The 12,538-nt window shown below is 45.8% G+C and overlaps 1 long non-coding RNA gene across 1 annotated transcript; it reads left to right on the top strand.

Annotated features, from left to right (window-relative positions):
• The first annotated feature begins 605 nt into the window (after window positions 1-605).
• LOC128340812 (uncharacterized) lies at window positions 606-10,193 on the top strand. Its single transcript, XR_008313992.1, has 3 exons — window positions 606-747; window positions 3,220-3,284; window positions 8,877-10,193. It is a non-coding gene; the product is annotated as an uncharacterized LOC128340812 (long non-coding RNA).
• The last annotated feature ends 2,345 nt before the right edge of the window (window positions 10,194-12,538 follow it).

The following is a 12,538-nucleotide window of genomic DNA, read 5'->3' as shown; positions in this document are numbered from 1 at the left end:
CTATATACCATTTTAGAAAGAGCTGGGAAGATTATCATTATTATGGACAGATAACTGGAGCACCTGTGGCCAGGCCTGGGGTGAGTCGCAGTATTAAAAAAGTTGAGGTGTTTAAAAACAGTGGTAGAAACAACCCTAAGGGGGCCAAAACTCACCCAAATTGCCTCCATGTTAATCAATGGAACAGAATGTTAATGTGCTTAGAGTGCAGCTTAACTGTCAGTATCTGGCCACCTGGCAGGGAAGTTCACAGTCTCCAACGGAGTTGCAGAAACAAGATACAAGATACGACTGGGACACAGTTCTTCTTATCGGGCTTGGCTGCAAGCTGTCGATATGGAAGTTGACAAACGTTGCTTTCCAGCAGTGAATAGAAAGCTGGTGACGCAATTTATAGCACAAGCTGAGAGCTCCCAGCTGGCAGGAATTCAAGGCTTATCGGCCCTCTGCAAGAGGCGTTTACTCCTCTTAATAGTCTCTAGCTGTGTTCTCCGTCTTGTAATTCTCCTCTGTTGTGGAGTCAGTGGAGGTTGCTTGCATAGATAGCTCCTCTTCTGATTGGTCCATCACGGTTTCTGCTGTCTCAGGTTGTTGTGCCTGCTCTAAATCATCTGCCTCAGCCGTTTCTTGGAAACTGACAGCAGGGCTCTGCCCCTCAGACACCCCGGGGCATCGGCTGGAATGTTGACAGCTTCCCCTTCCTCCTCACTGTCTGAGATCGAGGGTGTGACATTAACAGACAAGCAGGTGGGTGGAGCTAATGGAACTGTGGCAATGGGGGAGAAGGAGAGTTTGAACAAAATGAGCAGGAGAGTTTTCAGCTTTTTAAAATTATTATTTTTACATTTATATCCCGCTCTTCCTCCAAGGAGCCCAGAGCGGTGTACTACATACTTGAGTTTCTTTTTCACAACAACCCTGTGAAGTAGGTTAGGCTGAGAGAGAAGTGACTGGCCCAGAGTCACCTAGCTAGTTTCATGGCTGAATGGGGATTTGAACTTGGGTCTCCCTGGTCCTAGTCCAGCACTCTAACAACTACACCACGCTGGCTCTTTCCCCGGTCCTAGTCCATCCCCGGTCCTAGTCCACAAGCTCTTCTCCTTCTGAGGAGGAAGCTGTCTGATAGTCTCTACACATCACCTGTAAGGTAACCTCATTGTGTTTCCCAAGGGGAGGGTTGTCACAATTAATCTCTTGGTGTTATAAAGACATGCCCTCCTAGGTGCTGGTGGGTAAATTTTTAGGAAATTTCCTCATAAGAGCCAGCATGGTGTAGTGGTTAGAGTGCTGGACTAGGACCGGGGAGACGCGAGTTCAAATCCCCATTCAGCCATAAAACTAGCTGGGTGACTCTGGGCCAGTCACTTCTCTCTCAGCCTAACCTACTTCACAGGGTTGTTGTGAGGAGAAACCTAAGTATGTAGTACACCACTCTGGGCTCCTTGGAGGAAGAGTGGGATATAAATGCAAAATAATAATAATAATAATAACTCTTATGGGAATCCTCTGGAGGTTCAGATAACCACAAGAGAACTTAACAGAAGAAATGTGCCATAGCTCACTCTGTAGCAGCAACACAACACTAAAGAGCCTTGCTGCGTAATACTAACTCTTGAAGCTTTCGGGCTGGATGAAAAGGAAATGGGGCTGAACACCGGTGGCCCCCCCCCCAGCAAAACAAAACAAAAAAACAAATGGGGAGGTGGGAATGTGCATATGAAGTTAAAGGGATTCCTGTCTTTGTTGTTAGCTTTTGTTTTTTCACCAAGATTAGCCACAGGATCAGGTAGCACTTCCACATCAGGGATATAATGCAATCTTTTGCTGCAGGTCCCTACTTCTTGTTAATAATCAACAATTACATTCAAGTGGTTTTCATAGCAAAAGGAACAGTTGTATACCACCCAGAGACTTGCATTTTGGGCGGCATACAAATATGTTAAACAAACAAACAAATACTTGCAGAGTGGTTGCCAACTCTTACTGAAGCTCTTCCTTCCTGAACATTCTCTCCCCTGCCAAATTTTTTTTAACATCTCTCTAGGCTTGCTTTCTACATTCAGTGGAGGCCAGAGATGCAGCTAAATAATTTTGGAGGCTGCAGCTAGTGGGTCACTGGGGCCTCCCTTGCAAAACAAGCATCCTCCCCCACTTCTTTATACACACACACACCTCATGGTTTCACACAGCTTCCCATTGGTGCAGGCAGGCAGGCACAGGAAGGCAGGCACAGAGGCAGCAGCACTCAGAACGCTCTGCCTCAGCCAGCTCTCCCCACCTGCTGAACAACTGAAGGGCCCATGCATCTTCTTGATCATTCATCATAAACCCACTGGTGTGGGCTTGAGTGCATTTTGAGAGGGGGGAAAGCTAAGCAACACCTCAAAGAATCTATACACCTTCTTGATCATTCAGCACAAATCCACAGGTCCGGGCCAGAGAACATTTGCAAACAAACAAACAAACAAACAAACAAACAAACACAAATAAAAGACAACTCACCTCCAATGGATTCTTGTTACTGGCTCTGCGGAGGGGGCAGACACAGGCTCAGCAACCAGTAGGTGGTAGCTGCAGGGTTGGGGCAGCTCAGAAGGTGTGCACAGAGCTCTGGTGGGCAGCCAGTGCGGGCCACTCTGCCTCCTTTCTTCACTGCTGCGCCTACAGGCAGCCTGCCAGGCAGTCCACACTAGAGAGGTTGCCTGCTGGTTGCCTGCTGGTCTGGGAGCAAGAGGAAGCAACAAGCTTGTATTTCTCTCCTAAAGAAGACATCAAGCGAGGGAACACAGCAAAGAAATAATAAATAAATAAATAAATAAATAAATCGCCAAAAAAAACAAGAGGGGAAGGAGAAACTAAGTCTGTTAAGGCTGGAGATTTTCTAGGGTTTGTTTTCTGGCTGGATAGAAGTGTTTGTGTCTTTGACCGAAGAGCAGCCTGAGCGGGGGATTCCCTTCCCTCCAAGTGAGTGCCTGCCTCCGCTTGTGGGAGGGGTCACATTCCTGAGCACAGTCAGTTTGTTTGCGGGGTCTTGAATACAAGGGTGAAGGCTCAAGAGTATAGTGGGGGATCCAGGGGCGTAGCTGGGGAGAGGGGGCCGTGTTCATCCCTCTCGCTGGTGGCCCCCCAGAGTGAGGGAGATAATGAAGAAAATAGGGAGGGGTGGACCTGGAGGGCCCTCAGGAGCTGAACCCTTTGAACCCTTTTGCTCAATTATAGCTACGCCCCTGGGGGGAGCCTGAAACAAGTCCGCTTGATCACAAGGAGCCCAGTGGGAAGAGAAGGTAAGTACTACTCCCTCCTTTATATTCTTGAGAAAGGAAGTTTGAACATTTAAACAACACCAATACAGCTAAGACCGAACTTGCTAATAAACTATCTACAAATACTGTGAACAGCCAACAAACCCGGTTATGAAGATAGAAAGCCAGCAGGAGAGGAGGCATTTCCCAGTGTATTGCACAGAGTGTCACATGTATGACTATTTGCCCCATAGGCAGAAGTCATGGGTGTGTGCTCAGTGCAAGGAGCTCCTGGCTCTCAAGGAACAAGTTCGTTCCCTTGAGACCAAGGTGGCGGATCTGGAGAAGCTCAGAGAGACAGAGAGGCATGTGGACGAGACCTTCAGGGATATAATAGAGGCATCCCACTCCAGGGCTGGTAGCCACCTCGGTCTTGAGGGAACGAAGAATTCCACAAGTTGATTATGCATTGTGTGAAAAAGTACCTCTGTATTTTTTGTGAGGCAAGATTTACCTTTGCAGAAGTCATGCTGGTTCTCTCCCAGCAGGGACTGTTCTATGTGCTTTACAATTTTATCCTCAAAACGCTGACAGTGACCAGAGTTGCAGAAGGAAATCAGGGAGGCATCAAGGAGAGGCAGGACAGTAATAATGGGTGACTTCAATTACTCACACATAGACTGGGTAAATTCACAGTCAGGTAATGACAAAGAGGTCAAATTTCTAGATATGCTGTGTGACTGTGCCCTAGAATAGTTGGTCTTGGAACCAACCAGTGAAGGCGACCTTGGATTTAATCCTGAGTGGCACCCAGGACCTGGTGCAGGTTGTCAGTGTCATCAACCCTTTAGGGAACAGTGACCATAGTGTGATCCAATTCAGCATACACGCGGGGAGAGAATCACCAAGGAAGTCTAACACAGACACTTTGAATTTCAGAAGAGGAAACTTCTCCAAAAGGAGGAGCATGGTGAAAAGAAAACTGAAAGGGGAAATCAGGAGAGACACTTCACTCCAGAATGCCTGGAGTTTACTGAAAACCACAATACTAGAAGCCCAGTTAGAATGTATACCAAAGGAGGAATGTATACCAAAAAGGAGGAAAGGTACCACTAAGTCCAGGAGGATGCCAGCATGGCTGATAGGTAAAGTCAAGGAAGCCATAAAGGAGAAGAAGACTTCCTTCCGAAATTGGAAGGCCTGCCCAAATGAAGAGCACAGAAAGGAACATAAACTCTGGCAAAAGAAATGCAAGGTGACAGTAAGAGAGGTGAAAAAGAGTTTGAGGAACATTTAGCTGAAAGCATCAAGGGGAATAACAAAAACATCATCAAAATATATCATCAGAAGTAGGAAACCTGCCAGGGAGGCGGTTGGACCATTAGACAATGGATGAGTGAAAGGGATTATTAAGGAGGATATGGAGGTTGCAGAGAAGCTAAATGAATTCTTTGCATCTGTCTTCATGGCAGAAGATACCAAGCATATACCTGTTCTTGAACCAGGCTTTTCAGGGACGGAGGCTAAAGAACTGAGTCAGATAGAAGTGATAAGAGTTGATGTTCTAAACTGTCAGGAAAAATTGAAGACTAGTAAATCTCCAAGGCCAGACAGCATCCATCCAAGAGTCCTTAAAGAACTCAAGTGTGAAATTGCTGACCTCCTTGCTAAAATATATAACTTATCCCTACAATCAAGCACTGTACCAGAGGACTGGAAAGTAGCAAATATAACACCGGTTTTCAAAAAGAGACCCAGGGGCGATTCGGGAAATTATGGGCCGGTTAGCTTAACATCTGTTCCAGGCAAATTGGTGGAAAGTATTCTCAAGGATAAAATTGTAAAGCACATAGAAGAACAGGCCCTGCTGGGGAAGAATCAGCATGGCTTCTGCAAAGGTAAACCTTGCCTCACAAACCTTTTGGAGTTCTTTGAGAGTGTCAACAAGTGTGTGGATAAAGGTGATCCAGCTGACATAGTGTACCTGGACTTTCAAACAGCTTTTGACAAAGTCCCTCATCAAAGACTTTTGAGGAAACTTAGCAGTCATGGGATAAGGGGACAAGTACATGTGTGGATTGCTAACTGGTTGAAGGACTGGAAACAGAGGGTAGGTATAAATTGAGAGTTTTCACAATGGAGAGAAGTAAGAAGTGGGATCCCCCAGGGATCTGTACTAGGACTGGTGCTTTTAAATTTATTCATAAATGATCTAGAAGTTGGGGTAAGCAGTGTGGTGGCCAAATTTGCAGATGATACCAAATGATTTAGGGTAGTGAAATCCAAAACAGATTGTGAGGAGCTCCAAAAGGATCTCTCCAAACTGGGGGAGTGGGCGACAAAAATGGCAAATGCAGTTCAATGCTGGCAAGTGTAAAGTGATGCACATTGGGACGAAAACCCCCAACTCCAAGTATATGCTGATGGAATTTGAGCTGTTGGTGACTGACCAAGACAGTTCATTGAAAATGTCAACTCAATGTGTGGCAGCTGTGAAAAAAAGGCCAATTCCATGCTAGGGATCATTAGGAAGAGGATTGAAAATAAAACTGCTAATATTATAATGCTATGGTGCAGCAAAACTATGGTGCAGCAACACTTGGAGTACTGCGTATAATTCTGGTCACCACATCTAAAGAAGGACATTGTAGAACTGAGAAAAGTGCAGAAGAGGGCAACCATGATGTTCAGGGGCCTAGAGCACCTTCCTTATGAGGCCAGACTACAACACCTGGGGCTGTTTAGTTTAGAAGAAAGACTCATGACTGTGGGGAGACATGATAGAGGTCTATAAAATCATGCATGGTGTGGACAAAGGGAATAGAGGGAAATTTTTCTCCATCTCACATAACACTAGAACCAGGGGTCGTCCCAAGAAATTGATTACCAAGAAATTTAGGACCAGCAAACGGAAGTACTTTTTCACACAACACATAATCAACTTGTGGAATTCTCTGCCACAAGATGTGGTGACAGCCCACAACCTGGATGGCTTTAAGAGGGCTTTGGATAACTTCATGGAGGAGAGGTCTATCAATGGCTACTAGTTGGAGGGCTGTGGGCCACCTCCAGACTTAGAGGCAGGATACCTGAATACCATTTGCAGGGGAGTAACAGCAAGAGAAAGGGCATGCCCTCAACTCCTGCCTGTGGGCTCCCAGCGGCATCTGGTGGGCCACTGTGCGAAACAGGATGTTGGCAAGATGGGCCTTGGGCCTGATCCAGCAGGGATGTTCAGGGAGGCTGGCAGAGAGGCCTCCATAAGCCCCACCCACTCAACAAACAGCTGATAGTCGTGTGGAGGAGCTATAGTGGGCAACCTGCCCCAGCGCACCGAGTGTCTTCCAGTTGCAAGTAAGCCTCCCAATCATACTGCCAGTTTGTGGGGCACAGAGGAGGCATCACATAGGGGCGTAGCAAGGTTGGAGTGGGCCCAGAGACAAGATTTTAAAATGCCCCCCCACACACTGAAGCTCAGCTCATGAAGTAAAGAAATCTTAAATGAGGCTGAATAGTGGTAACAAAAAGCAAAGTAAAACCTCTCTCTCTCTCTCTCTCTCTCTCTCTCTCTCTCTCTCTCTCTCTCTCTCTCTCTCCTATGTGCCACAATAGAACATCATCCTAAATTATTTTCTATAAGGTTTTGTAAATTGTGGACAATGCAAGTCATTTAATGGTACCAGAGAAAAACATGCTGTTCTGGTAGCTTCAGGTCTTAACACTCACATCAATTTTGGAGGATGAATACAACTGAAGAAAGCCTGGGCAGGTCCGCGGCTGGGGGGAGTCAGTCATGTGACTTGCCTCCGGGGGGGGGCAAAGCAGTGGGCCCCCAGACAACTGTCTCCCCTTGCCCAATTATAGTTACACCTCTGGCATCACAGACAGGAAAGAGGCTGCTCAGTCTCAGGGCTTCTTTCCAGTATCCTTTGTGATACAACATCGGATAGGATTCTGGATTTAACATGTTGCTTGCAAAGTCTTAAAAGTGTGAACTTCAGCTTCACTTTGAGAAGTTAATAACTTGTTGCTTGATGCAGTCTGGTTTGGAATGTGCTGGGCCCCTATGGAAGGTCGACTTGGAATCAGAGGGCTGAGAGCCAAGAAACTGATAAGAAGTTCTCCGGCCTGAAAGGGGAAGGAGGGTGCAAATGTGAAGGGCCTTTCTGACACCTCATCTAATTAATGGTGGCGGAGAAGACTGAATGTGTTGCTAAGATCACATTTAGCAGACCTCAGAATAATTAAGGGGATTGGGCTTTTCTGTGGTTTTTAGGGTGGTGAGATCTGGTCGAATCATTTTGGTACAAGATTGCTTAGCAATGTGTATTTTGCTCAGTATGCTTAGAAATAGGTAGTCTTTAATGTTTAAGAGTTAATAACATATGTGACCTAAACTTGCTTCCTTTTACTATCTCTGCCGTACTACAACCAGTCTCATAGGTGTGTAGTGCCGACTGCCGATCCTTGACGGGGTACAGGGGATTTACTGGTCCCTTAGACTTTATGACTCTCCTTTAAAACCAAACCCCTGTGAGCCTCCCAAAAGAAATTGCATGCAATACACTTGCTTGGAAGTAAACCTCATACAATAAAGGCCGTTCAGTCAGGGGGCCCGAAGTCACTCTCCAGCTTCCACAGCTGTGGCATCCTCACTGGAAAAGCCATTTCCGGTCCTTGCCCGTTGTATCTGTGTGTGAGTGATGGGCCAGAGAGCTGAGCTTGATATGCCAATTGCCGGGCTTAGATAGGTTCTTGGTTTTGGCTCCTGGCCACAGTCTCTGGAGATGATACTGTCCTTCAACAAGAGCCAGAGTGCTGAAGTCTGAGACCCCTGGGGTCCTTAAGAGGACTTTTAACTGGAGTGGATTGCACCCTAAGGAAACACCTGCTGCTTATTTTATATTCGGGGGGGGGGGGATAACATAGTATTGTGGTACCTTAAAGTGTAACACCTTTGTTGTAGCATAAGTGTTTGTGGACAATCCTCAGTTCAGTTGACCAGTATATATACACGGATAGATGTGTATTATACAGTATGTCCCAGCGAATGGGCGGTGTTAGCATTTGGTGGGAATGAAGCCTGAGCAGAAAACATTTCTGTTTAATCTGCCTATTTCTTTAAGACAGTAAAGAAGTGTTACTCTGATGGCTGGTGTTCTCTGTGCTCCCAGAACAGTTTAAAAAGAGAGAGAGAGAATGGATGATCGAACAGTAAATTATGGTGTTTAATAGCCATGAAATCAAGAGTTATAGTCTTGTATGTTGCAGTTTCCGGATCTGGACAGGTTCAACCAGGAGTAAGATTTTATATTTTGAAAAAAGTAGTTGTGAGGCACAAAGGAGGAATGGCTTAAACAATTTTTCTCACATTAGGATAACTTGCTATGAAGTTTAGGACAGGGTAGTTTAGGACATTTGATTTAAATCACATTGATTGAAATAATGATTTAAATCACTAGTCGGGACTTGGGAAAACTCAATTTTCACTGTTTACATTGTTGTTAGGAAGACTCAATTTAAGCATGGTTCCCCCCCCCCCCAAATGTGCGTAATTCTTGTTTTGTAATATAATCTTAATATTCCCCAGGGGAAAAATTATTTGCTTAAAATCACTCTTTTTATCCACTCTAGTTTGGGAACCTCTGAACTGGATAGGTCTAATCAGCGATTCCCTGCCTAATCTCTTTAAGAAGCATTGCTTTGCTCTGCTTTGCTTTTAGTCCACTGGAGTGTTTTGGATGATGGATGGAGCCTTACTGGTTAGCCACACAAATGCCAATTTTTGCCTGTAAATGAGATTAGCCTTCCCTGGCTCAGCAAGTTAATCTGATTTGCTTACTGTTTCCTGGATCCAATGATTTGCAGAGTTATCAAAGCATTTTTAATGACTACTTAGTCTCCATGGGTTTGCTGCTTTGTATAGATTTAAAAACCATTGTTTTGTATTTGTATAAATCAGACTCCATTATTGGCTAATTAGCAGTCTGTTTTATAAACCAGAAGAAATTAAAGAGAAAAACAACCTCTGGTGCCCTCTAGTGGAAAAAAAGGGCATTCTTTATCCAAAGCTGCTGACAAAGTTCATATAGTTTGCCGGAATAGAGAACTTTTTTGTAAACCTTCAAGCCATGTTAGAAGCAGCAGAACATGCTCCAATGGATGTGTGTGTGAGGCGGAAAGGAGTGGGGGGGAATCCTCCAGCTTTGCCAGTGAACATTTAATACTTCTGCTTGAGAAACAGAGCAGCACAATTTCTGCAAGAGCTGAAATCATCATCATTATCACCACCACCACCTTCCATTTCTTTCCCAACTTTCTACTGGGTAACTTTAACAAGGTGGACATAACAGAATATGAAAGCCATTCAAAGTGACTTTAACAAACTGGACATAACAGAATACAAAAACCAAACTGTCAAGGAACCACGTGCACGATGGGAGTCAGCCTCCAACATTTTGAAGCGAGAACATCATGTCTACAGTGCCTACCTGACCTGCCATTCATCAACCCCCTAATCCTGTCTAACATAGGAGAAACTTTGCACCCCGTGTACCTGGTGAGGATGGTAACTGAAAACTCTTTGGACTACTGATAGGTGCCCCACAGTTGCCTCTACCCATGGTGGGGCGGCGGGGGGGGGGGGCATCTCACCTCCTCATTGGCTGAGGAACTGTCAACCTAAGTCCTTGTGGCCTACCTCTGATTGGTGGAAGGGGCTCACCACCCTTCCAGGTGCTTTGCCTAAGAAACTCTTTAAAAGTTGTGTGTTGCCTTTGTTAAGTGTCAGCTAATTTCCATCTACTGGCTGGACAATTCTTCATCAAGATATGTGTTTTGCTTCAGACTTTGGGATGTGTTTGGAGTTAGAAATTACTTTTGCCTCCCCCACCCGCAAATGACGACCTGCTCCCGGTAGATTAATAAAGTAATTTTTTTTAGAGAGAACAATCTCACTTCTCATGTGCATTGCTCAGAGACTCTGGAGTTGCGGTTCCCCATGTGCTGCTGCCTACTTGGTTGAGCTACTTAGAGGGAAACTTAACTGAAGGGATTAACTAAGCCCGGCTCCCGCTCTGTGGAGACAGAAAGGATCCTCCAAAGTTTGGTTCAGATCCAAACTTGAGTTCTCTCTGAAAGCAGAGAGGTGGCAGCGACTCCTGGACACTGCACTGAAGCAGAGGTGAGTGAGTAAAACTGCCCAATCTCCTGTGGGTTCTTTTACAAACCAAAGCTAAAACCATAATGATACAATAGACTAGACACAGAGCTACTCAGCTTTGGCCCTCCTGCAGATGTTGGCTTACAACTCCCATAATTCCTGGCTATTGGCCATTGAGGCTGGGGATTATGGGAGTTGTAGTCCAAAAACAGCTGGGGGGCCTAAGTTGAGCAGGCTTGGACTAGAGTAACCAATCAGAACTAGGAATGTGCAGAACATTATGACAATGAATCATTTCGACTCAAAATGGGTCATTTTGAGTGTTTCGAGCTTGAAACAGAACACCCTTTAAATAAAGGGCCTTTTTTGAGCTCGGAGCAAAACCACCCCCATTTCAAAAGAAACATCTCAACATTCCGAGCACCATTTTGGAGGTCTGTTTTTCCCTTGCTGATTGGTATTCTGGCACTGGCTTTTGATTGGCTTGCAATCTCCTTGCTGCTTATCATACAAATCAAGTGTTATCATGGGCAACTGTGCCCCAACTGGTGGTGGGGAGGAAGGAACACAAAAGGAGGGAATTTCAAATTCAAAATGTATTTGAAGGGACTGGGAAGCAGAGAGAGAGAGAGAGAGAGAGAGAGAGAGAGAGAGTCATACTGTGCCTCGTATGAAGAAGAGGATACATCAGGACAGGCGGATGGAGGAAGGAAGGTTTGATTCTGTGGTTTTCTTTTCCCAGCACTGAGTATAATATGCTGGGCTGTTGCCGCTCTAACAATCTGGTTTTGCTGGATCTCAGATTGACAGAGGGAGAACTTGGGTGCTTGCCTTCCTTGAGTTGTGGTTTGTGAGATAGTGAGGCTGTTCACACACGCAGGCGAGGGCACACCAATTCTGGTGCTGCCCCTACACTAAGCCTGAGTTTTTAACCCAGCGTTTAGCCGCAGCAATTGCATCTGGGCGGTCACTGCTGGGTTCAAGAGCTCCCTCCTCCTGGCCCATCGACATTTCAGGCCGTGAGCTGGGGGGCGGGAGGAGCTGCCGCGCTGAGCACAGGACTCCCTGGGATGCGGGAGGGGGGAACAAGTCTCCCACTCCCAGCTCCTGCTGTCGCTGCGCTGCCACTCATGTGGGTGTGCGGCATAGGGGAGGGGAGTGCAGCCACTGCTCTTTTCCAGGGAAGACAGGCAAGTGTCTACTTTCCCTGCAGCATGCCCAGCAGCAGCTGTGAGGTCGTCTGAAAGACCTCAGTGTTGCGGCAAGAAATTGACAGCGGCAGCTCTGTGCGTGTGTAGAATTATGCTAGCTTTGTGATAGTAGTGATGCACAAAGTACTTGGCTAACTTGCAAGTTATAAAGATGCAGAAACAAGAAACAATATATTAATGTGTAATATTGAAATAACTGGCTGAACCGCAAGCTTTTAATGATCTGGAGATAAGAAGCAATATACCAATCTGTACTAGCTCATTTCTGTAACCCAGTGAGCCATGTGATCTTGACAAATTAGGATACTTAGGTAGTGCTTACAAATGGTATGTATGGAGGAACGCATGAGTGAGCGACATCAAGTATGTCCCAGCCCCACTCCCTCTCTAACACAGACAATGTTTGGAAAGACGCCAAGGGCCTGAAGAATCGGTGAAACCCAGGGAGGACTGCCGAAGACATTTGTAAAGGAGAAAGAACTGGGAAAGATAGGATGTGTACATCTTGTGATCACGGAGATGAAAGGGGACTGCAGATGTACCAACCGAGGTGGAAACTTCCCTTTATAAGTCAGGCAGGAAATCAGAAGACCCCTGAGAAGCACCACCACCCAGAGTGAGGCCTCCACGCTTCTTCCAACACCCCTTTCAAAGACTGATCATCTTTGGAGTGGGGCTGGTGAGTGTGTGTGTGTGTGTGTGTGTGTGTGTGTGTGAGAGAGAGAGAGAGAGAGAGAGAGAGAGTTAGGAGCTAGCTTGCTGTTTAACTGACTATAATAAACATGAATCATTGATTGACTAAAACCAGCTGGTGTCTGTGTCCGTTTTCCTGGGGCTACCTTGTTGTTGGGCCGTGCAGTGCTAAAGGACTTAGAGTAAATAAAGGTCCTACACGTGTGTGTTTGTGTGTGATATTTCTTGGT

The sequence above is a fragment of the Hemicordylus capensis genome, chromosome 1 (assembly GCF_027244095.1).
Source record: "Hemicordylus capensis ecotype Gifberg chromosome 1, rHemCap1.1.pri, whole genome shotgun sequence".
Lineage (NCBI taxonomy): Eukaryota > Metazoa > Chordata > Lepidosauria > Squamata > Cordylidae > Hemicordylus > Hemicordylus capensis.
This window is presented reverse-complemented; position numbering and strand designations above follow the sequence as displayed.